This window comes from Melanerpes formicivorus, unplaced genomic scaffold (genome assembly GCF_026170545.1).
Source record: "Melanerpes formicivorus ecotype bairdi unplaced genomic scaffold, bMelFor1.0.p_v2 SCAF_15, whole genome shotgun sequence".
Taxonomy (NCBI): domain Eukaryota; kingdom Metazoa; phylum Chordata; class Aves; order Piciformes; family Picidae; genus Melanerpes; species Melanerpes formicivorus.
Window position 1 is genome coordinate 3903489 of NW_027142367.1, and position 26584 is coordinate 3930072.

The window sequence follows — 26584 nt, forward strand, 5'->3', positions numbered from 1 at the left end:
CCTATGCTCTCTGTGTCAAATATGACAGACTAAGCTTATCTAACTTTGTGATACATCTAAAGGAAGCAGTATGGCATTTCCTAACTTCTACCGAACAATAAAAGACGGGTAAATATACCTTAAAATTATATTAACTTGTGAATGAAAAAATTAAGTAAGGTGATAAGCTATTGTAGAGTAGGATGCTCACAAATCTGCCTGGCCAAGGATCTGGAAGACTTCATTATCTGGTGAAGTATCCTTAAAGTCCAGTTTTCTTTTTATCTAAGGGAGGATGGACACTCATGAAATTTAAAACTGAGTGAGAAGGTATTTTGACTTGAAAAGGTGAAGTAATTTCTCATATTTCTTACTTTGTAATTGACTGGGGGGTGGGGAGGGGGGGGGGGAAGAGGGGCAGGAGAAGAAACAAAACCAAGCAAACACAAAAGTAAAACAAAAAAACCACCAACCAACCCCCCAAAAAAACCCAAACCCAACACACAAACACACACACAAAACCCCAACCCAAACCAAACCGAAAACCCACAAAACTCCAAACAAAACCCGAAACACCTTCTGGGACTTGGCCAAGTACAATCACCCAAAGGATTTGATATTAGGTCATGTTTAAACTGCACAAAGATGCTTCCAGAAGAAACATAAAGTGACATAAAAAGTGCGCAGAAATGGTGTCAGTGTGTTTCTGAAATGTCACTTTTTATACGAGTTGTAACATCAGACTACCACCTCAATTAGGAAGAGCCCTACTTTTCTGATTCACATTTGGGTCTGACTCCACTCGACTTTGTGCCCACCAAACCTATGCTGTGCCACCAAAAAAAATCTCCATTTCATAGAAGTCCTTAAAACAGAGTAGTTAACCTATTATTTATTATCATTTATGCCAACTGGAAGATAGATTATGATGGGTATCAATCTTTCCTAACACAGGTGTTATTCCCTAGGTAAGTATTCAAATTCAGCTGCTCCCATCATTTGGTTCCGTGAGCTTTTCATGCTGAAGATACAAAATGAATCACTAAGGAAAGTAATTTAAATCTGTTTAGGAAGAGATGCATTAATAAATAATACTTCTTTTTTAAAGAAGAAACTCATTCTACAATAGTGGGTTTTATTCTGATGATTTTTATATTAAATGATAACTTCAGTTTGTTCTCTACCTCTTTCTTAAGGCAGATTCATTCAAACAGCCTTTGAATATGCAGCTGAGAAAACTCATTGTTTTAATAGTTTAGCAATAAAGGTGAAGATCATTAAGAAAATCTTGTAGTTAATGGTTATGTTACTGAGCTTTGGGGAACAAACATATTAAAAAACAGTTTTTATTAATTGGTTTGAGATGGGAAAAGCTATGGTGACTACATTTCTTTTCAATCTTAGGACTGATAGCTTTAGCTGCTGAATCAATTTGGTAGGATGTTTCTCTTAATTCTTCTTCAAGACCTTCAGCTACTCATGTCCAGAAAACATGCATATCAGGTCACATGTATCAGCACCTCATTAGCCTCACCACCTGTCTTTGGGTAGTTCCATATTAATCCACAGATTTATACAAAGTCTTTTTCTTCCAAGATGTCTAGTTGTATGCACCTTGGTGATTTTTCTTGCTAACATCAGAGTAAGAGTAAGTCCTACAGGGGACCATCTGTCCTTTCGTGGTACAATTCACAGTTCTGCTAGCAGGTGGCGTTAGGAGCAGGGAAAGCTCTAGGAAGCAAAACACAGCAAGTGTAAATAGTGGTTCTGTTATTTATATGAATGGCTGCAGGACTGGGCTTACTGCTTTTACGGATTTCCTCCTCTGTCACTTCAGTTTCGAAGACACAAAGGTCAAGCTCCAGCTTTCTAGAGAATAGCATGCATTCATGACTGATTATCCCAAGGAGGTTGTCTTATTCTTTCCTTACCTTTTCTTTCCTAACCCCTCTATTTACAAAATCTACTGATTTTTTTAACAATGATCTCCAAATGCTCATGTGCCACTATCTAGGTCATAAGTGAGCAGCTAATGTTTGAACGATTTCCATGTTCTATCATTGTGGAGTGCAAAGCACGTCATTACCATTGCCCTTTTTCAACAATTCTTACTTGCTGTGAAAGAAAAGAAGTTCAGTGCTCCAGTATCCAGTTTAATAATCCAGCATGAAGGTTACAGTTCAAGTCCTTAAAAATAATGATTACATTTTAGATGTTCCATCATAACTAAGCCACATGTTCTGGGTTTAAAGTTTTGTAATAACACAGTTTATATCTCTGTCACTTAGCGGACTGCATTCTCCTAACAGTCTGCCTCTATGACTGTGAAATGTAAATTAAATACATAGGGAAGTACAGCTAAGATGAATAGAATAGAATAGAATAGAATAGAATAGAATAGAATAGAATAGAATAGAATAGAATAGAATAGAATAGACCAGGTTGTAGGAGACCAACCTATCATCCAATACTATCTAATCAACTAAATCATGGCAGCAAGTGCCCCATCAAGTCTCTTCCTAAACACCTCCAGTGATGGTGACTCCACCACCTCCCTGGGCAGCCCATTCCAATGGCCAATCACTCTTTCTATGAAGAACTTCTTCCTAACATCTAGCCTAAACCTCCCCTAGTGCAACTTGAGAATGTGTCCTCTTGTTCTATTGCTGGTTGCCTAGGAGAAGAGACCAGCCCCCACCTGGCTACAACCTCCCTTCAGGTAGTTGCAGAGAGCAAGGTCTCCCCTGAGCCTCCTCTTCTCCAGGCTAAGCAAACCCAGCTTCCTCAGCCCCTCCTCATAGGGCTTGTGCTCCAACCCCCTCACCAGATTTGTTGCCCTTCCCTGGACACATTCCAGCAAGTCAACATCTTTCCTAAACTGAGGGGCCCAGAACTGCACAGCACTGATCCCTGGGTGACACCACTAGTGCCTGGCTGCCAGCTGGATGTGGCACCATTCACCACCACTCTCTGGGCTCGGCCCTCCAGCCAGTTCCTAACCCAGTGCAGAGTGCTGCTGTCAACGCCACGAGCTGACAGCTTGGCCAGGAGTTTGCTGTGGGGGACAGTGTCAAAGGCCTTGCTGAAGTCCAGGTAGACTACATCCACAGCCTTCCCCACATCCACCAGGCAGTCACCTGACCATAGAAGGACATTAGATTGGTCAGGCAGGACCTGCCCTTCCTAAATCCACACTGGCTGGGCCTGATCCCTTGGCCATCCTGCAAGATGACCTGTTCCATAAACTTGCCTGGCACTGAGGTCAGGCTGCTTATTTTTCTGCAAAATTAAGGTACATAGAATAGCTCAGCATATACATAATTTCTCAAAATTTTGAGTAAATATTCTATTGAACACACTGTCATTTTGTTTTGTATGTCTTCATTTGGATATCTACATATCATGGATATCTATGATTCTATGATTCTTTGATCTTCGTGGCCTTCCAGTATCTGAAGGGGGCCTACAAGAAGGCTGGGGAGGGACTTCTCAGGATCTCAGGTAGTGATAGGACTAGGGGGAATGGAATGAAGCTGGAGGTGGGGAGATCCAGGCTGGATGTGAGGAGGAAGTTCTTCACCATGAGAGTGGTGAAGCCCTGGAATGGGTTGTCCAGGGAGGTGGCTGGGGCGCCATCCCTGGAGATGTTTAAGCCCAGGCTGGATGAGGCTCTGGCCAGCTTGATCTAGTGTGGGGTGTCCCTGCCCATGGCAGGCGGGTTGGAACTGATACTATGATACTATGATAAAACATGCTCTGCAGTGTGGGACTATAGATTCATTGACATTTGCACACTTTGTGTCCTTCCAGCTGGTTATTTTGTAAGGATCAGTGAATAAGCAGAAAAAAAAAATATTATTAAGCTTCGTCATCGCAAAATTTCCATCCATTTACTTACTTGGACAACCCTATTTTACATGGCATATATATTGCTTTTACACATCAGACAATATCAGTCTGTTTTGAGACGTAAAGAAAAATATTTTTCATATCAAGTAAAATTACATAAAGTGTAATTCTGGATAAATTAAAAGAAGCACTGGTAAAAAAATGTTCATTTGATTGGTCCAGCCCATCAGGTAATTAACTGTAGATGATTAAGAGACACTTATAAGACAGCCTATATTGAGCGTGAAGTACAAACAAAAATACACCTTAGAAATGTCACATTTCAAAGGGTAGAAGCAGACACATTAACATTATACTATACTACTATATTTAAAGTTTTAAAACATTAGTATCAAATTCAGGTACTCAAAAGGTAAGAAAACCAGGACTAGAACTGCTACCAGAGATGGAGTTTCACAAACACACACCTTTTGCCTATCTTTGTATTACAATTACTTGGGAATTATTATATGATCACATCATCTTTTCTTCTAAAATGTTTTTTCTTGTATAGTGCACAACGGAGAAGGCCTGAGAAAATCAGATCCATCCAATGAAGACTGTTGTTTTTGTGGGAGTTTTGCCTTGTTTGCATTTGGATGTTGGATTGTGTGTAGGAAGTTTTGACACAGATTCTTTCTTGGCATAAATATTTTTATTGATTCAACTTTTAACTATGCTAATTTATATGAACAGAAAATCTCAAGTGATCATCAAACAATTTCATTCCTGCACGTTCTCACATCTGTTTAACTGTGTCAAATATGCAGATGCATATGCTGATACCTACCTCCTACGCCTCTTCTTGAATCAGATAAACTTTTGCACAGATTCCTTTTCTGGTCTTATGCCAAAATCTTATACCCCAGAAAAAAGATAATGTTCTCTTAGTTTCCACTGGCCATCTTGTGAGACTGCAGAGTTCTACTTGGTTCTTAAAAATTAATCTTCTGAAGCAGATTTTTTTGTCCAGGTTCAAGAAACAAAGAATAAATATCCTTTCCATTTGACTTTCTAGCAAGTGTCTGCACAACACTTTAGCCAATAGTGTTAAACTTCAGGAACTGATTTCGATATGACTTATAGTTAAAGGGAAGACTACAGAGAGCTGGTGATTCTTGTGCAGGTAACATAGTCTCAAATGAGATAATGAGATCAAAATTCTTATAGGAATCATGATGACAGTAGCTGCTCATGACCTTATTATCTCTAACCGTAAATGTTACATTCCATAGGATAAGTAGCAAGATTTATATTAAACTCAAGGGAGAGTTTCTGGGGTAGCATCCTTATGATTATTCACATCCAAGGAGTTGTTATTTTCCATTATTTAGAAGTTGTAGATAATTTGGTTTCTTGTTTTCACCATTGGTGATTACTCTTCCACTGCTGCAGATGATTCAGCTGAAAAAAGCCGAATACACTGGCAGCTGCGTTGTGGTGCAAACTAGTTCACTCTGTAAGTGGATTGGATCCAGGAACCTCTCCTCCTTCCCTTTGATTTAAGCACTACATTTCAAGCTACTTTTATTAACATCTGATTCTTTATGTCTTGAAGTGATGTTCAGCCATAATGGTTTAAGTTTTTAAACTGAAATGATAAATAATTTTTTAGAAGAATGAATACATTCTGGAAGACTTTTTGTGTCATCCTTTCCCATGCACACCTGCACAGGCAACGTAAGCTGAATTTCTTTTGCATCCAGAGAAGTCTTTACAGCTTTGTAAAATTGCTCATTAATGAGACTAAATCAATGTCAAAGCAAGGATCACGAACCACCAAGTTGCCTTGTAGGCAATTTGCATTCTTCCTTCCCTCTTCATTTATCTTCCCTCATTCACTTCCCAGCCTCCAGGCATTATGTGAACATTAGGGAAGAACATGTGCTGCCTTCTTTATGTGTACACAGCAAAAACATACATAAATACATTAACCATGTTATAATTTCCTTATCTACTTTCAGTGGTTGGTATAAAATCTTCTGTGACAATTCTGGTGTTTTGCTTTTCTTAACAAAGGTACTTTATTTTTGACCTGTACTTCTTTACCAAGAAACAACAATAAAGTCTAGATGAATGGAAGCACTCCAATTATTTGTTAATATCCCACTAAAAAGCTTAACAGCCAAAAATTATTAATAGTCAAAATACCCAAGGTCTTGCTGAGAGTATAGGTAAATTTCCAGATTTCCCAAGAAAAAAACAACTGTGAGGAACTCTGTTTTAAACTAAAATAGCAGAATGCTACCAAGGACACTCTGCAGCCTGTTACCATCCTTTCATTTTTCAGCCTTTTGTCTGAGTAAAGACAGTAAAAGCTGAATAACAATCTCAAAACTTGTCCCCCGAAACAGCATCAGGCCATGGACTTGTTCTGATGTTACAAAGTCAACAAAGTTAATAATGCTTCACAAGCAGCAACAGCTCTAGCTCTGTTAGCAAAATACCCACAAGTACACAAGAAAAGAGAACATGTTCAGGCACTACTCACAGTTTAAAAGTGAAAAGAGATGCTGTTAGGAATGGTACAGCAAGCTCAGCTGTGCTTCTCTTTTCACCCATGAGTATAACTTTTCAGATGTTTTTGTTCCCAAACACTACAAATGCCCTTTTCTCTAAAACAGACAACATTATATTCCTTCTGCTGGGAATTTTATATACTTACAAGTAGTCCTGTACTCAAAAAAAGCCAGAATGTGCTTATGATGAACTGATAAGAAAGAAACAGTTTCAGCTGTAAGATACTAAGGACCATTATCAACAATTGTAATGAAAAAAATAAATTAAATAAAATGCCTCTTTGTAATAAAAAACCCTACCCTCCTATCATCACTAATTAGCTGGTTAATAGTGTCAGCTGAGAGGCCAAGGAAATAAGGAACAGAACTACCCTCTCAAACCAGGTGCTACCTCCAGGTCACGACAGAAACATGTTGGCAGAAGAGTGAGAAAACTTGCCCTACTGCTCCTGGGCTATGCCTAGGGATGTCTTTTTTTTTTTCTCATGTGCAATAAATTCACTAAAAATGCCATAAGAAGAAAAAATTATAAAACATCTTGACATTCTCTTTTAAAGTTTGTCAAAGATTTAATAAATTATTGGAAGTGCAGCAAGCCTGTCAAGGTGTAGATGGCTGTGTGCCTGAAAAAGCTTATATGCTGTCCATTACTACAGCTAATCCAGCCCCAGGCTGGATTAATTTGTATGATGTTAAAAAACCCTTCCAGCTACCCAAAGGTGTCAAAGTAGGCTAGCACAGACAGAATGCTTGGCAATACAGCCACTGTCATTGCACTGAGGGAATATAACCAGGTGTCCACTCTCTTAATCCTGTACAATATTAAGGCTAAATCCTGGCCTCTTGTGCCGACACAGTGTAAGTCAAGTTAGAGCTAGACTGATCAGGCACAAAACTGTCCTAGACTTTAAGCAGAACAAAGACCACCCTAAGGACTGATACACTCCTAACAACTGAGAGGTGAGATAGAAAAGATGTCCACTTATTTCAACAATAAACTGGGACATCTCATTTAAGTCCAAAATATAGTGACTTTATTCATTGCTATTACATTTAAGTCTATAGCTTCTTTTTCTTTTCAGATCCCCAAGAGCTTGTAGAGGCCTTTCACTACTGACAACAATAGTGTACTAGAGTTACATCCCATACTAAAATACTGGTATAAACATCATTGAGGTGCCATAGTGAGAAAATTCAGAAGCTTTAGTGCTTTTTTAATTTTTTTTCTTTATAATCTGAGGAGGTTAACCATACACTTAAAGTATAGAAAAGAATGCCCACAGTGATAGTTCATCAGCAAATGTAACCTTTGGGTATGAATGCAAACTGGAATGTGACTACATGGAATACTGACAGGAACACGAAACCAGGTATAATTAACAAGTGGCTCACAGGCTGGTGCCACCAAAAGAATTTTAAGGTTTTTGATTTTGGGGAACTGAGAGAGCTGGCATTGTTCAGCCTGGAGAAGAGGAGGCTCTGAGGAGACCTAATAGCAGCCTTCCAGTACCTGAAGGGGAACTACAAGAAGGATGGAGAGGACAGGACTGGACAGGACAAGGGGCAATGGCTTCAAACTAGAGAAGGGCAGATTTAGATTGAATATCAGCAACAAGTTCTTTACCATGAGGGTGGTGGAACACTGAAACAGGCTGCCCAAGAAGGTGGTTGAAGCCCCATCCCTGGAGATATTCAAGGGAAGGCTCAACGAGGCCCTGGGCAGCCTGGTCTAGTTAGGGGTGTCCCTGCTGGCTGTGGGGAGGTTAGACTGGATGATCTTCAGGGGTCCTTTCTGGTCTGGACCATTCTATGATTCTATAAAAATGAGATCACTGAAATAAATCAATGAATTTTTTTTTAAAGGAAAAAACAAAAGAGCAAATAATAAAGAAGGAAAGAATCAGGGAAGGAAAGGATCCAGGGATCAGTACTGGACCCCAGCCTCTTTAATATCTTCACTGATGATCTAGATGAGGGGATTGAGTCACTCATCAGCAAATTTGCAGATGACACCAAGTTAGGAACAGATGTTGGTCAGTCAGAGGACAGAAGGGCTCTGCAGAGGGACCTCGACCAACTGGACAGATGGGCAGAGTCCAATATGAAGTCATTCAACAAGTCCAAGTGCTGGGTGCTGCACTTTGGCCACAGCAACCCCATGCAGAGCTACAGGCTGGGGTCAGAGTGGCTGGAGAGTTCCCAAATAGAGAGGGACCTGGGGGTGCTGATTGACAGCCACCTAAACATGAGCCAGCATTGTGCCCAGGTGGCCAAGAGGGCCAATGGCATGCTGGCCTGCATTAGGAATGGTGTGGCCAGCAGGAGCAGGGAAGTCATTATGCCTCTGTACTCTGCATTGGTTAGGCCACACCTCGAGTACTGTGTCCAGTTCTGGGCCCCTCAGTTTAGGAAGGATGTTTCATAGTTTCATAGTTTCATAGTTTCATTCAGGGTTGGAAGGGACCACAAGGATCATCTAGTTCCAAACCCCCTGCCATGGGCAGGGACACCCCACACTAGATCAGGCTGGACAGAGCCTCACCCAGCCTGCTCTTAAACACCCCCAGGGATGGGGCCTCGACCACCTCCCTGGACAACACATTCCAGGGTTTCACCACTCTCATGGTGAAGAACCTCCTCCTCACATCTAGCCTGAATCTCCCCACCTCCAGCTTCATTCCATTCCCCCTAGTCCTATCACTACCTGAGATCCTGAGAAGTCCTTCCCCAGCCTTCCTGTAGGCCCCCTTCAGATACTGTTGACTTGCTGGAACGAGTCCAGAGAAGGGCAACAAATTTGGTGAGGAGCTTGGAACACAAGCCTTATGAGGAGAGGCTGAGGGAGCTGGGATTGTTTAGCCTGGAGAAGAGGAGGCTTAGGGGTGACCTCATTGCCCTCTACAACTACCTAAAAGGTGGTTGTAGCCAGGAAGGGGTCGGTCTCTTCTCTCAGACAACCAGCACCAGAACAAGGGGACACAGTCTCAAGCTGTACCAGGGGAAGTTTAGGCTCGAGGTGAGGAGAAAGTTCTTTACCGAGAGAGTCATTTGTCATTGGATTGTGCTGCCCAGGGAGGTGGTGGAGTCACCATCCCTGGAGGTGTTCAAGGGGAGATTGGACGTGGCACTTGGTGCCATGGTGGTGGAGTCACCATCCCTGGAGGTGTTCAAGGGGAGATTGGACGTGGCACTTGGTGCCATGGTCTAGTCATGAGGTCTGTGGCAACAGGTTGGACTCAATGATCTTTGAGGTCTCTTCCAACCTTGGTGATAGTGTGATGTTCTGCTGTTTCCCACTCATACTACAATAGAGAATAAAGCTTTTTGTTCAAGATTACCAAAGGATAATGCGGCACTTCTCAGAAAGGGTTCCAAAATAGTCCAACCTTCAGCATAGGCTGCTGAAGAGTCAGGGTGCAACAGATACAAAGATTACAAGTAAGGCAGGTTTTGTTGCAGTCCTTCACACCACATGTTTTCTCTGGCTAGTTCCCTTGCCTCCTTCTATTTATTAGCCTTTTTGTTGCTTTTCCATCTCCAGTTGCAGAACAAGGACTGTGCCAGACAGGTTTACAGGTATTTTGTTTCTTCCCTTTTGGCTGTTTGTCTGTATGATTTTTACTTGCTGTTGAAGTTCAGTTGATAAAAAAACCAAAAAACACCAGCCTTGTCTTGAACTCACAGCTCCATTCTGATATCATGTTGTCGCTCTTTGGCAATGTGTGCAAGGCAGGATAACCTCAACATGCTTTGATTGTACTTGAAGCATGTGAACTATACAGGTCTGGGACAATCATAAAGTTCATGTCAGTAGTGATACCTAGTTAGGGTTGGTGCTGGTCTCTTCTCACATGTCATTAGTGATAGAACAAGAGGGAATTGCCTCAAGCTGCGACTGGATATGTTTGGACTGGACATTAGGAAAATCTTTTTCACAGAAAGAGTGGTCAGACATCGGAATGTGCTGCCCAGGGAGGTGGTTGAGTCAGCAGCCCTGGATGTGTTTAAGGGTCATTTGGATGTGGTGCTTGGGGCTAAGGTTTAGGGGTGAGCTTTGTAGCGTAGGGTTTTGATGATCCCAAGGGTCTTTTCCAACCTGAATGTTTCTGTGATTTGTGTGATTTCTGTGTGAATCTATCTAAGAGGCACCCCTCCCCACGGTGGGAAGGTTGGTGTAGACGATCTCTAAGGTCCCTTCCAACCTAAGTCATTCTATGACTGTATACTTTAAACTGTCTTAACTTTCAGAAACTGAACTTAGAGAACAAACTCCAGCACAGAGATATGAAAGAGGTCTTTCTGAGGGTCATCTACACTGCTGACTCCAGTGATGGTGTGCTCATGGCTCTCCTGTAACTCTCGAAACCTGGGTGCATTACCCATTTCCTGGAAACTTTTTTTGTATGAAGCAGCAGGTACTCAAATAGAAAGATACCCACGCATGGGGGGAAAAAAATAAAATAAAAGGAAATGCAATAAATGAGTAGCACTTCTGCTGACCTCCATGAAGTGTACATAAGCACACAGGCACATAAAAATGGAATGTTAGCTTTTCTATATGTGGATATCCTTAATTATGTTAATCTTATTATTATGCAACAAAAGAAAAAAAATGCAAATAGGGCAGTTGTCTCTGCTTTTGGCTATCTAAGACAACATCTGCCCTAAAAAAATAGACTACATTAGAGTGGTCTGCATAATCTTTGCTCACACCCGTAATGCTAGTATAGAAAAGAGGGAAAGAAAGGGAAAGGGGAAGCTATATAAAAGAAGATAATCTCCACAATCAAAGCACAAGAGAATTGCCTTTCCTGTAACAACCAAAGAAAAGTGGAGAAACTGAATCCAAAAGCAATGTACTGTAGCCAGAGGTGTCAGGAGTAATATCATTTGACTCAGGCTTGACAGTTTAGTGCAGTGGTAACTCTCTTCTCAACTTACTGCCTTTCTACATTTTTCAGTGCAATCCTGTTCTTGTGTTTTGCTACAGAAGCTGCATGTGCATCAGTATGTCTCTTTCCCTTTAGTTTCTTTTATGGTTATGACTAGAGTGTAATGTATTTTTCTCAGTGTTCTCCCTGTAATGATCCCTGTCTCCCACCAAGTCCACAGTGTAAACAAGATGTGACATTACTGCAATGCAGCCATGTTTAAACTGAAATATCATAGGATAGACAACACACTTCAACCCTCTGCATTTATGGTACTGAAGAGTTATGTACACAATAGTCATTGTTTGCCACTTTTGTATGGAAGCAATGAATGAAGGAAAGGTATTTAATAAAAGCCTTTACAGCTGATAATCAGGTGATGAATTTAGCCATTGCTGTTGCAAAATACTTTAAAATAAAGTCACATTTGTCATAAAGCAGATACACACATTTCTGTCTTGTGTAGTAGGTAAATATGACATCTTTCTCTATACCAGCAAACAGAGAGAAAAACTAGCTGCAACAGTATGAGTGAGAATTCCATTAGTTTGTTCAGAGAAATTAATGTCAGAATCACTCCACATTCCAGACTAACACAGATGGAGCACATACCAAGGCTAAAAAGCCAAGCATTAACATACAATAGAAATATGGGATGCTGCAGTAGAGAATGCCTCACCCACAGTGAGGTGGAGAGCAGTCTGATGAGTGTAAATGGCCCACACCAACCACTCTTAAGGAAACTGAGTCCAAACAGTCTATATACTTCCCCATTCCCATATCAGGGGCTGATTCTGGGACTGTCCTTATATACATGAGTTAGGAAAATCCTTTCATTCACCTCTCTCCACAAAGGAACAATTACTCTTTTTATTGTTCACACCCTTTAAGAAAAAAAGAAAAAAAACAGAAAGGGAACAAAAACTCTCATGACCTTTTAATACACTGATCATAAATATACTTACAAATGGAAGTTAATACTCTGGATAACCCACACAGAGGGCAAAATAGGGCCAGCTGTGGCCATCCAGCACTTTGTCAAGATTCTTCTAACTCACTACCTTACTATTCTACCCTACCTCCATACTCTACAATTTAGTATCACTGGCATACATGTACTGCTGCTTTTCTTAATAACATTTTGAAGCCCACCACCACCCAGCTCCAACAAAAAAAAAATAAACCAACCAACAAACAAACAAGACTGCTTTAGACTGCAAACAATAGCAGCAGAGAGCAGAACAACATAGTTCTTAAGACATTCAAATATGTGTCCAGGTTTTTTCCTTTTTAAATGGAATGTGAGAGAATTTTGAGGAAATGCTGAGGGAGCTGGGGTTGCTTAGCCTGGAGAAGAGAAGGCTCAGGGCAGACCTTATTGCTGTCTACAATTCCCTGAAGGGAGGTTGTAGCTAAGTGGAAGCTGGTCTCTTCTCCCAGGCAACCTGTGACGGAACAAGAGGACACAGTCTCAAGCTATGTCAGGGGAGGTTTAGGCTGGATGTTAGGAAGAAATTCTTCATAGAGAGAGTGATTGCCCATTGGAATGAGCCACACGGGGAGTTGCCAGCACTGGAGGTGTTCAGGAGGAGTCTGGATGGGGTGCTAGGTGCCATGGTTTAGTTGATTAGATAGTGTTGGATCATAGGTTGGACATGATGATCTCGAAGGTCTCTTCCAACCTGGTCTATTCTATTCTATTCTATTCCATGTAATTCACATCTCTTTTTGGAGCAATGCATAGGACAATTGCATTCAAATTGCTAAGCTATAAGTAGCTAGAGAGTAGTACAGATATAAATCTTCAGTCTTTGTCTTTTTTTCTTTTTCAATTTACATTTCTGAAATACTAGAGTGCAACTATAGTAGACAGTATACTCCTCCCTCAGTCCTCAGAGTTAGAGCCCAGGATCAGTATCTTACATTCAACACACTTCAGTAATGAGACAGAGTCTGGAATCCTTACTATTGGTGTCACTCCAGCTTTTGGATTAGTAGTGGACTGATAAGGAAATAGACCTCTGGAAATATTACAATAAGCATGCAAAAATAACCATTCCCCTGAAGAAAGGATAGAATTCTGTGCAGGGTATAGGAGACCGCTGTCCTGACTCAGGGAGAAATGAGAAAAAATTGGTCCCCCATTCTGTCTAGAGCAATAACATCTACTAGCAACAACCAACCACACATTGCAGACAATAGCCAGTGTGGTGTTTGCTATGCTCTTGTGTTCTATACCCTCAGCTCCAATTTCTAATGTCCATCTTTGTATTCTTTTTCCCAACTTCCTTTAAATTTTTATATAATTATTATTTTTGTGACTGTTCTAAGTTACTGCTGACTTTTCATACCAAGTCTTTGAACTTCCATGAAAAATCTCACAAATTTCATTAGAAATGTATCTCCAAGGTAAAATTGAACAGAAGGCCAATGACATTCTTGGCTTGTACAAGGAATAGTGTCCCCAGCAGGACTAGGGATGTAATTCTGACCCTGTACTCGACACTAGTGAGGACTCATTTCAAGTACTGTGTGCAGCTCTGGGCCACTCACTTCAAGAAAGATATTGAGGTGCTGGAGTGGGTCCAGAGGAGGGTGATGAGGCTGGTGAAGGGACTGGAGAGAAAGTCTTATAAGGAGAGTCTGAGGGAGTTGGAGCTGTTTAGCCTGGAGAAGAGATTCAAGGGAGACCTTATCACACTCTACAACTACCTGAAGGGAAATTACATTAAGGTGGGGGTCAGGCTCTTCTCCCAGGCAACTTGAGACAAGATAGCATAGCCTGAAGCTGCACCAGGAGAGGTTTAGGTTGGATGTTAGGAAGCACTTCCTCATGGAAAGGATAATTAGACAGTGGAATGAACTGCCCAGGGAGGTGGTGGAGTTGCCATCTCTGGAGGTGTTTAAGGAAAGACTAGATGTGACACTCAGTGACATGGTCTAGTCGATGTGGTGGTCTTAGATCATAGGCTGGACTTGATGATCTCAGAGATCTACTCCAGCCTCAATAACTCCGTGATTCTGTAATTTTGGAAGAAACAAACTGTCGTGGATATGCCCTCAGAAATGCGCGGCAGATCCATCGATGAAAATATAAGTTTATTTATATATATGTACAAACTCTGTAACGGGGTATTTACAATTGCCCTTCACAGGTATCAATATTCGGTTAGTGGAACTATCTTTACAGAATGTTATGGATGGGCATTTAAATTGAAATTATTCACAGAACTTATAATCTAAACTGAGTCAGAGTGGCGGGGGAGGGGTTGGTCAGTGACCGGCAACCCTCCAACAGGAGCAATAAGAAACGCTATCCTAACTGAAGCTCTACAAAAGGGCTTGGCTTACTCACAAGCTGAGAACTTCGTGGAGTCTTTCCTCAATAATGTTTATAGTACAGAGAACGTGGCACGGATGTGCCGTAATAAGGAGACAGGAAATGGCGCCGGCCGCGTGGCCGCACTGTGTGGCTCTGCTGTTCTCTCCCAGGATACAAAAGGTTCCTCGCTCGGAGCGGGGGGCGGTAGTGGCAGGTCAGCAACGCTGGTTCACACGGGCTTCCAGGTTTTCTCCTACGATGGATCACGCAGCGGTTGATCCCACGGAGTGCTGTCCACGGCACCGCACGCAGCTGGGTGACGGTGGCAAAGGACCACAAGGCTTCTTGAAGCACTGGCTGGCACGCACGCATACACACACGCTCCAACACCGAGGTGGGGGGGCTCATTTACCAAACGACCCCTATTTACTATTTGCCCCAGTGAATACTGGCCCAATAAGCATCTGTTGCTAACGCAAACATTAACCAATGAACTAACACCTACCAAATATGGCCTGAGTATATGCTACACTAGGGGAAACAAACATATAGCCTGCCTCTTGGACTACAGGGGTGAGACCACGCCCAGATAGGCTGTTTACCTGGGCTCAGTGGCGCCAGGATCCCCCTTGCTGCCTCCAGAAAGGAGGGGGAACAAAGGAGGGTTAACACACAGAGAAATATATCCTACACAAATGTTTGGGGCACAACCCTGATCATAAGCATCCTTCACTACGCAAACTTTGTGCCAACTCCATAAGTATTAACATTGCTTTGGAAAGCAAACAACAAACAAAAAAGAATAAAAACAAAATATGTTTGAGCAGGTTCTTCATTTTCTGTATTATACTAACTATGGTATTACTCTTAATAGCTGGATATGCTTATGCTTTTAATAACAGTCTGCATTTGCACAGATAAGCTAAGTCTTCCTCTCTTTAGGCTTCAAAACACCTGATCTTGCTACATTTTCCTTTGGCACCAGTCATAAAGAGCATTCCTACATTTGGTTTCCTGTTGATCACTACATGGTAGATGAAGAAAGGGAGCACATGAGAGAATCAGTTAACATTTCCTTCAATCTTCTATTTAAATCTTAACTGTAAAAAAAAAAAAAAAGTGTGATTTTCTGAAATCTACTGTGATCACCAATAGACATTCCTACCTGTCAATTCATTTCATGGTGCTCTTTCTTTATTTAAGGTTACATGTTATCTATGGGCTTTATTCAGGTGAAAAACATTAATGATTGCACTCCATGATCTTAAAGGTCTTTTCCAAGCTAAACAATTCTATGATTTTATGATTTTGAGGGGGTTTTAGCTACTTTATAAGCACACACATATATTTATACACACAGACTTATTCAAGTATTTCAAGATAAATTATTTTCTATTTAAACAATGAAGCCACTTTCACAAGAAATAGAATTATATTCACTACGCTTTCCAAAATTAAAAGTGCTGCACCCATATCCTCACTCTCAGTTCTGTTTTTTCAACTTACCATAACAGAGACTAACAAGACAAACAGAACATCTCCCAGAGACCTGAAGAACAGATTTTCCCATCAGTTCCCATCAGGAGAGGCAAGAAAATCATTCCCCAACTACTCCCAGGCAGAGTGAAATGCAGACCAAGCATTTTATTAGAATATTTCATTGTAATTGAGGGAGTTAGTTTCACTGAAAGCTAAGATTCCTCATTCTGAGTTTTCAGGCTGTCTTGAGCAATGCATGGTACTTCTGAAGTTGAAGAGAAGTTTAGACTTGTTCTGTACTTGATTATGCTCAGGCTGAGAAAAAGGGGTTGGGAGTCTGTGAAACAGGCACTGATCTCCTGTGTACTGGACTAAAAGAACTGATCATTACTTTAGACATGTAACAATCCTTTGCATTGCATCTTTTACTGGGACAAGCAATAAATACATTCATAGTACTATAATTTCATTAAAAAAAAAATAGGTGAAACTGAGACCATTTTATCATGTTAAGCAATTCCCAAAGTAAATATTTATTTGAACACTGATAAGAAATGTTATGGTGTTTTTATACACTCATTGACCTCTCTCTATTCAAGCTGCTATTGAAAACTTATCTGATATGAAAAAGCAAAATAATTCTGTTAGGAAAGAGAACAATGAGGAAATATTTTAATAAAACTGAGCTTTATCATCCACCTACTTGACCTGCACAAGGCACACTTCTGAGGAGATATAAATTATACTGAATTATCAATTCCAGCTTCAGCATCCACATAAGGATTCATGTAAGAGGAGCATGAATCCTCCTCTGATTTGACAGAGGTCTGTGGACTTTGCAAATACAGGAGAGGTCTGCCTAAGCAGATGGTCCTACTGGATCACAGCTTAATTTTTAAGTAGTAAATGCACAGACTAGTTCTACCACATCAGCTATTTCCCTAACTATTGCAATGACAAATGTGCACATTCAAGGAAAGCCACCTATTACTGTCTTAGAAGATTATATTGGAAAGCTAGAGTCTGCACAACCAAGTCTCTATGTATGCACTTCCCTGATAATCCCACTGACCTTGAGGGGTCTCAGGGTACAAAAAGCCTCTAGATGAATAAACTTGCTGCATCTTTGCTTGAGTTTCTAACATAGCACCACATATACTTATACTCAAGCATGGCTTCCATCAGCCAGGACATTTCTGTGGTAAACTAGTTTTTATGAAAGTCCTTTCTTATTTCTTTCTCCTTGGCGACATGGTTGGCCTCTGTGGAGCCATCCACAAAAAAACCCAAACCAAACCAACAACAAAAAAAATTTAACAGCATATTGGAATATTGACAACATTAGAGCTATAGGGATCCTTTTCTTTTTTAAATTCTACTGTAACCTACCATTGATATACACGTATTTATATTTCTTTATTGTCCAATGAGAAGTTAGTCAGAATTTTATAGTCAATACCATGGATGTTGGGGACAGACCTGCTGGAGAGCAGTGAAGGCAAAAGGGACCTGGGGGTCCTGGTTGATGGAAGGATGGCCATGAGCCATCAATGTGCTCTTGTGGCCAGGAAGGCAAATGCCATTCTGGGGTGGATTAGAAGGGGTGCGACCAGTAGGTAGAGAGTGGTTCTCTTCCCCCTCTACTCTGCAATGGTGAGGCTGCATCTGGAATATTGTGTCCAGTTCTGGGCCCCTCAGGTCAAGAAAGACAGTGAGCTACCTGAAAGAACCCAGTGCAGAGCCACTAGGATGATTAAGAGAGTGGAATATCTGTGTGGGGAGAGACTGAGGGAGCTGAGGCTCTTTAGCTGACAGAAGAGGAGACTGAGAGGTGACCTCATCGATGTTTATAAATATGTAAAGGGTGAGTCCCAAGAGGATGGAGCCAGGCTCTGTTTGGTGGTGCCCCATGACAGGACAAGGGGCAATGGGTGGAAGTTGAGGCATAGGAAGTTTCACACAAATAAGAGGAGGAAAAATTTCATTGTGAGGCTGACAGAGCACTGGAACAGGCTGCCCAGGGAGGTTGTGGAGTCTCCCTCTCTGAAGATATTCAAAACTCACCTTCATGTGTTCCTGCATAATCTGGTACAGGTGATCCTTCTCTGGCAGGGGGGTTGGACTGGATGATCTTTCGAGGTCCCTTCCAACCCCTGAAATTCTGTGATTAATGACATCAGCATAGGATCATGGATTTAATTTTGTGACTACCTGCTGTCTTGGATTCCTAACTGAATATGTGTTTAGAAAATTCCCTTTCTGCAGAATGTTGCTGCACTTCTTTTCCTGATAGCTTAGAACTGTATAAAAACTGAGGTCAAACAATGAAACAGCAGTCTAAAAGGTTAAGGACCCTTTGATCAGGTTATTAAAGACTCTGTTCACAGATGAAATGTTGTGCTTCCAAAGTTTTATGTTAAAGGTTAATATGCTTAAGATAATCAATCTCATCATCAAATAAGCCTTATGGGGTTGAATATAGTGGTAGTCCATAATGAAGCACTTCATATAGAAGCAGCTGTCTCCTCACCTGTTTCCTAGCCCATCTAGAGGCCTGGAGAAATTCTTCAATTTAGCAAGCAAACTTAAGTCATTATTAGAAATGACAGGGAAACCTGATGAAATTGTACTTTCAATTGGAAAACAAAATTGCAATCAGACCAACATGATTTCCTCATGGTCTGACCATGCTAATGCCAAGTCAAGACATGGGCAAATGTATTTAAAAGTCATAATGGAGTATTACCATGCAATCTCTTTTTACTGGCCCTTATTAATATAAAACTTCAATTTGCATGTAAATGCGGTCAACTTTCATATCATCAAAATACATGAGGCTTGGGAAAGTAATGAATTGAAGTTTGATGCGGCAATTACTGACGTTTATAAAGAATTTTAAAGAGGTCATTCTAGCCTTGGCTGAGAAAATGAGGAAATCAACAGGGAATATTGTCAATATAGCAACAGTGGGAGTTGGAGTCAGTCCCAGGTGTTAGAAGGCCAGATGATGATTAATAGAGAGGGAGTATGAAGCCTTTCACCCAGAAGGACTGGGCTGGACTTGAGGCTCAATAACAGAGATCTCATGAAAAGGTTCTTGCTGGGTTCCCACTTTAGCTGCCTCAAAATGTGTTCCAGAGGGAATAAAGTAGCAAGTGTTTATGAGAGAGAGCAGCGATTAAGGTTTAATTGGGCTCCACATCCTTTCAGCTCACTTCAGTAGCTGATATGCAGTTTAACCTTTTTTTCCCCACCTCAGATACTCCAGTGCCACTGGGATTTTAATAAGGCACTAACCTGATAGCTTGGAAAAACACTGACTCCGCAGCTAAAGTGAGTTAAACTGCCTTATTGTATTCTAATGCTAATTTACAGATCTCTTGATTTATAAACAAAGCAAAGGAAAACCTAGGAAATATTTTCACCTTGCTTCAACATTTCTAACAATCTAAAAAAGTGATGGGTTTTTGGGGGGTTGGGTTTTTTTCTCCTTTCCCTGTTCACTGGAAAATTTCAGGTGGAGGAGAAATTCAAATGAGTGAAAAAGATCAGCGCGGAAATGAAAACCAAGCTAGACAATTGCACCTCTTTAAAAGCAGATTCCTCTTTGAAGAGGCAAAAGCATTCCAAATAGTGAGTTCACCCCATGGTGTCTCATGTGAGGGGCTCACAAAAGGGAGGGGCTGGTTTTTGGTAAATAAAAGTGACTGGAGTCTTGTCTCCATGTAAGATCTTGAATGTTGGTGTAATTCCTTATACAAGTGTGAAGTAAATGAAACATATCCAAGAGGCTGACTCTCCAAACCAGCAGCTCCTTATGCACACCCAGCATAGGTGTCAACAACTACATATGGAGTGCAAAACAGCAAAGGGTCAGGCCTAGCTTTGTCTTGCTGGCTCAGGCTGACACAAGTTGTGCGTGTGGTAGACAACTGACTTCAGCATGCTGTGGCTTAGTTTCCCTATCTATAAATAGAAAACTATAATATGTTTATCTTCACAGGATTGAGGATAAAGCTTAATTAATAAATGTTTATTAAGTGCTTTGGGATCTTAAAGTGGAAAGTAGTAAATACATTTCTAATTTCTTCATGGATATATATTTTTTTTTTAATTGTTCTCATTAAAAGAAAGCCATAGAGCTGGTGAACTGTTTCTTCTCCACAAATAAAATCAAGGTCACTGGTAAGGATCAAGGAAAAGTAAATAATGGAATAAAAATCAATTCATCTACAGGACAAGATTAATTTGAGTTTTCTTAATTCCTTCCACTCCTGTTTTATCCTTTTGTTTTCAAAACCTAATTTTCAGTTACACTATTTCAAATAAATCTCCAGATTAGCTAAACATTTTCAGTTACATTAATTAAAGTAAGATAAGCAATTGCACTCAAGATGCCTTGGATGCTATCATATATTTTTATAGGAAGAAAATAAGCATCACTGAAGTTTTAGAAGTAAGCAAAGAATCTGACCAGCACTTTGAAATGTTATTGTAAGAAGTACTTTTTATTGTCACTTCTGGTTTCCATAGGAAATTATTTTCAGCTCTGTACCTCAAGTAAACATTTGAAAATGTTCACTGACCAAAATTCTCAGAGCAAAGTATCTCTTTCCCTATTACTTTACCGGGCTTAAAGACAGACTGTTTTCCCAAGAGATAGCATGGTAAATCACTGTTTATATTTCTATAACCCTTGAGACTCCTTGGCCTAAACATTTGTAACTCTCAGTAATCTGGATGGTGAGTGATAAAGGGACTGCTGTTATTATAAAAGGAAGGTTGAAAACATTAAAGAGGCATTTATGGTCTGCTACATTATTCTTTTTTCCTAATCACTTTCCTGATGTATTTACAGAATCTGATATGTTTTTTTCCAATAGGCCTGAGAACTGGAGAAAAAAGAAGAAAAAGGTAGCAAGAGTGCAGGGAAGGTATTATATCTATTCTAAACTTTAGGAATAAATTTTGAGGATTTATTTCACTACTATTCTATGAATGAAAGGGACCTTTATGCATTTAAATGGATGAACAATCATTATTCATGTAGTTGGATCTGCATTATCTGGCAATTTCTTCAACATTTGACACCATAAACAGTTAAGAGCAATTAATTTTAGTGAATAAACCAAGAAAAGCCTTTTTCTATGAACAACAGTTTTATGATCCTATATGATAGTTCTTGAAAAACAAGTAGATGAGGTAAAAAGTATCACATGTACCAAAAGTCTGAATCACCAATTCATATTAGATGGATGATAAAATAGACTTGTAGATAAAATGTGATCAGAAAACCCTGGAAAACTGTTTTTGTTTCTTCTATATTTATACAGTACAAACCCTATCATGTATATATACTTGAGGATTAAGTAACAGTAGTATAGGGAAAAATTACCAGAGAGTAAAATGCTGAATGTGGGAGCATTTCATGCAAAGGGGACCACTGACAGAACACAGGTTCCTCAGATACCAAGAATCAAAAAAACTTTCTAGCTATAGAATTTAGGAAGCATCACCTAAGGACTATTTGAATCAAACCTAGAAGAAAGCACTGAGGAAGCAGTGACATTTTAACACAACCACCAATTTCACTTCAGAGGAAAAATTGTATTAAGTCCATGGGAGTAGACTAGCATAGAGTCCTCAGCACTGTTTCACTCTACAAAGATATTTTTAATGATCCTTGCTGGGTGCTAAACTATGCACCTTCAGATGCCTGGGTTGTCACATCCTTGGCATGAAAATGTTTCACGTCACAGTTCCCATTTCCCATCATGACCCTACAGCTTGTGACCCCTGCCACCAGTTCTGGGAGAACATATCCCTATTTCCAGTTGTAAACAGGTCACTGAGCACCAGAAACAGAAGATCATTGAATCCATAAAGAGCCAGAAGGAAACCCAGTGGGAGGAAACTCTAGTGGGAAGAAGCAGGCAGAGAGTTCTAGTCACTATTGATCAGATTATTTATTCATTCATTTTATGCAGTCAATAGACAGGAACAGAACAAAATCCAGTCAATGGGGACTAAAAATATATGTATGAACTTACTCACTACCCTGATATATAAATTATCTAAAATCTAATCTACCTGACTTAAACATATTTTAGTTGTGACTAACCTTCTTGGCTTATTAGGGATCTCAGGAAGAATTGAAGACTGCACACTCCATCTCCATTCACCCTTAAATCAGAAGAAACCTCAGGTGTCTGAACATCTACCTGTCTATCCAGTCTGCAGGTGCATATGTAAGCACAGAAGGAAAATGCCTCCAGAACATAAAGGAACATAAAAAATAATCATCTCTGTTGCAGAATAATCTTGAGACCTAAATGTCTTTGGAAATTACTCAGTGTTTGAAAACCATCATGTTAAATCAGATTGTATGAATCCTTCCCTGAGATTCAGATAGCTGTGATTTAGAAATGTGAAGGAATTAATCTCAAGTGGGGAACTGCCTATTTATTTCAAAAGTTAACACTCACACACAGGTAGATGGTGTCCTGTAAATCCAGCAGCATAAAAGCTCATAAATAGATATTTGGGGATGGCCATATCTCCAAAATCCTAGGAATGGACATAGGTACACTGGAGTAAGATGAAGAAGGAAAGCATAAATAATTCTTTTTCAAACCCATCAGTAAGTGATACAGATGTCTTGGATCATATGCAGTTTATCTTAATCCATCATCCTAAATGCAATCACAAGTACTGAAAAGCACTGGAAGGACGAATTTTGCTATACACAAGAAAAGACAAAATTTCTATAGAGAAAACATGGTAGGCGGGAATGTTCCCAGGCAAATATGTGAACATAAAGCATATTTTATCCTCTCTCTTTAAAAATGTGATAATTATTTCATCACTGCTTCCCACAGAATCAACAGCATTCCTTTACGTAACGGGTAAAAACACAAGCACATGAAATTTTATTTGGATTCTATTGCACACTGATATTAGGTTTTTCAAACCAATCATTCACACAAATTATCATCCCAGCGCACTGCAGGCAGAATTTTTAAATCAGACTGCCCCTGGGAAGCTTTCCTTCCCAATTCCCCTTCCCTTCTCCTGCCTACTCTACCAAGTTTTACTCCTTTACTACCTACCTCACTTATTTTCAAGTTTCTTTGCTATTCCACTTCATTACCCACACCTTTTACTCTCATCCTTCTCTCCACCTCTCTGCATGTGTCTTTTTGTTACTTTGCAGCTATTTCTTTACTTCTTTCTATTACACATCCAAATAGATGTTTCATATCCTATGAGACTCTTTAAGCTCCTTCTTCTTCCTAATAAGGCTTCTTTCCCAGGCCAGTTTCTCTTCCTTCTTCACCACTGCTTCTTTCTTCCTCAAGAATTCACTCTGCCTATTTCTTTCCTCTTTAACCTTAACTTTCTCCCACTTCTCTTTTACTGCTTCCAAATTCTTCCAGCTCAATTACTAAATCATCTGATCTCGGGGCCTGATTTCAGGACTACAGATGTGCAGAAGTAGTCCTTTCTGTCTCGAAGTTTAATCTTTTGCTAAATATGTGTATGCACTTTAAGATAAGTTAGATTTTTAAGAGAATTATTTATGCCATGCTACTGTAGAGCAAGATAACAAGTTCTTAAAGAGATAAGACTGTCAACATCTTTTCAAGACCCTAAATCCATATGGCACAATATGTTTTCTTCAGCAGTGAAGAGAAGATGTTTGGAGAAGATTCAAAGAACAGAGAAAGGATACAGTAATATTTTCTGCTCTACCTTCTAGAGAGGGGTCTATCCCAAAATTGACTTCATATTGTTAATTGGCGGAAGAGGTTAGCAGGTTTATAAACTGACCCTTGATTCTACAGAGTTCATCTCTCTATGGGGCTACAGGAGTCTTGTTTCAGGATCTAATAAGAGAAGCTCAGGTTTGTTCCTAGATGAGTGAAGGAAGGTATATTAAGACTTGGAAGGGCAGGCAGCTCTGCAGTTGGTTGTCAGCAACTGGGAACCAGTCTCCCAGAGATGCAACAGCAGGTTTTGTTATGCCCTTCATATGCCTAAAGGTCATAATGCCTTTAACACTTGATCTTAACACCTCTTAAGACTCTTAGTAGATGAGCTGGTATTGGTGACAAACACTGAAGCAAAGTAGCCATTCAGAAACTCAGCCATTTCCTTGTCTGTGGTCACCAGGTTCCCTCCTGGTAACACAGATGAGAAGAGATATGAAGAAGGACAATGATCTCTTTTCATTTTTTATTTTTCTCTGAAACACATACATTAGCTTATCAGGCCAGAGAAAGAACAGATACTCTTCTTTCAAAAGTGTTGTAATATAGCTCACTGGTGCTGTCATTATTATTTTCCTAAATGCCTTCTATATGTAACCATTTAGTCTGATTCCACTCTTATTTGTGGAACTAACTACAAAAATATTCAGAAGTGCTCTCTCTTGTTAGTCTGAACAAGTAGCTCCATCTCTTTAGAAGTATGCCAAGGACTAGGGGTGGGCTGGCCATTACATGAGTGACAAATGCTTTCTGTTAACCCCTCTCCCTTCTCAAAGGGAAAGTGGAAGGGAATAGTGGAGAGAGACAGGGATTGAGGGGTGGGGGTGGGAGTGGGGGGGAAAGCATGGGGAGGGGGGGGAAGACAACTTAAACAAAACAAAAAAAAAAAACAATAAAATGAAATATATACAAAACCAATATTGAAACCAGCCCCTCAAAGGCAATTACATCATTACAACCACTGACGCTGTGGGCAGGCACTGGGGAGGCACCAGACTGGATTTAGCAATATGGGAAAGAGAAGCTAGATTCTGGGAGTGGTTTCTGAAGCTTATGGATCAGGACTAAAGGCAGAACAGACAGTGTACTCTTCAGACACTGGCCATTGTAGAAGAGAGCTTGAGTCTCATGCTTCCCTCAGCATTACACCAAATATGATGTATATGGAATACCTTGTTGGTCAGTTTAGGGTCCTCTGTCTTGTCCACTTCACCCCACAGGTGAGACCTGTTATGTTCTGCACCCCCAACATACTACACAAGATTTAGCAGTGACCTTGGCCTGCATAACAATCCTTAGTAATAGCTATAAACATCCAGTGTTAGCACTACTAGAAGTTGAGACTGTGAAGAATACATGCCATTAATTTCAGAGTGTGCAGTTACTTAAAAGAGACTGAGCTGAAAAGCAAAACCACTGAACAGAATTAGTTTTGCTCTCACTCAAACTAGGACAATGCAGGATAAATTACTTCTAACTATCATGAGCACCTCATTGCCATTACCAAATCACAGTTTATCAAGCTGTCAATTTGACAGTCACTGATAGTGATCACATACATTTTGAACTACTGTGGTAATTTGCATTTTTGTATTTCCTTTTGGCTTGAAACTGGCCCCAAACTCTTTAGTCTCCTTCTTTGGCTTCCTGTGAGTGAGAAACACTGTGGTTAACTGGGGTTTTTTCACTATGTCAGGAGAAAGAATGAAATGCAAGCATCAGCTGCGACAGTTTAACTCTGTGTTCAGCATTAATGGTATTTGGAATAATCTTCCATGGTTAATGTGGGCAAGAAACTAACCACAAAATGTTTGTATTCTTTAACTCTATTTTACTTCCTTTGAGTGACATAACTCTTTACAAGGGACCCTGCCCTTTGTGCATATATTGCTTTTGGCCTAACAGTACGCATTATGGTCCCTAGTGAACACAAAACTCAGTTTCTCAATCCATCCCAATGAGATCCATGGAAATTCTTTAACAAGAGAACAAATGTCTTGGCAGCTTCCTTTTACAGGGGGAATCATAGAATTGTTTTGCATGGAAAAGAATTCTAAGATCATCGAGTCCAACTGTCTACCTAACACCACCATGGCACAGCGACTTGACCACCTGCCTGGGTAAGTTATTCCAATGTCTGACCACTCTTTTAGTAAAGAAATGTTTCGTAATATCCAATCTAAACCTCCTCTGGCACAATTTCAGGCCGTTTCCTCTCATCCTATCACCTGATACTGGAGAGAAGAGACCAACCAGTTCTGGGCCCCACAGTTTAGGAAGGACATCGAGACACTTGAACGTTGCCAGAGAAGGGCAACAAGGCTGGGGAGAGGCCTTGAGCACAAGCCCTATGAAGAGAGGCTGAGGGAGCTGGAATTGTTTAGCCTGGAGAGGAGGAGGCTCAGGGGAGACCTCATTGCTCTCTACAACTACCTGAAAGGAAGTTGAAAGGAAGCCAGGAAGGGGTTGGTCTCTTCTCTCTAGCAACCAGCACCAGAACAAAGGGATGCAGTCTCAAGCTGCGCCAGGGGAAGTTTAGGCTTGAGGTGAGGAGAAAGTTCTTCACGGAGAGTCATTCATCATTGGAAAGTGCTGCCCAGGGAGGTGGTGGAGTCACCATCCCTGGAGGTGTTCAAGAGGGGATTGGATGTGGCACTTGGTGCCATGGTTTAGTCATGAGGTCTGTGGTGCCAGGTT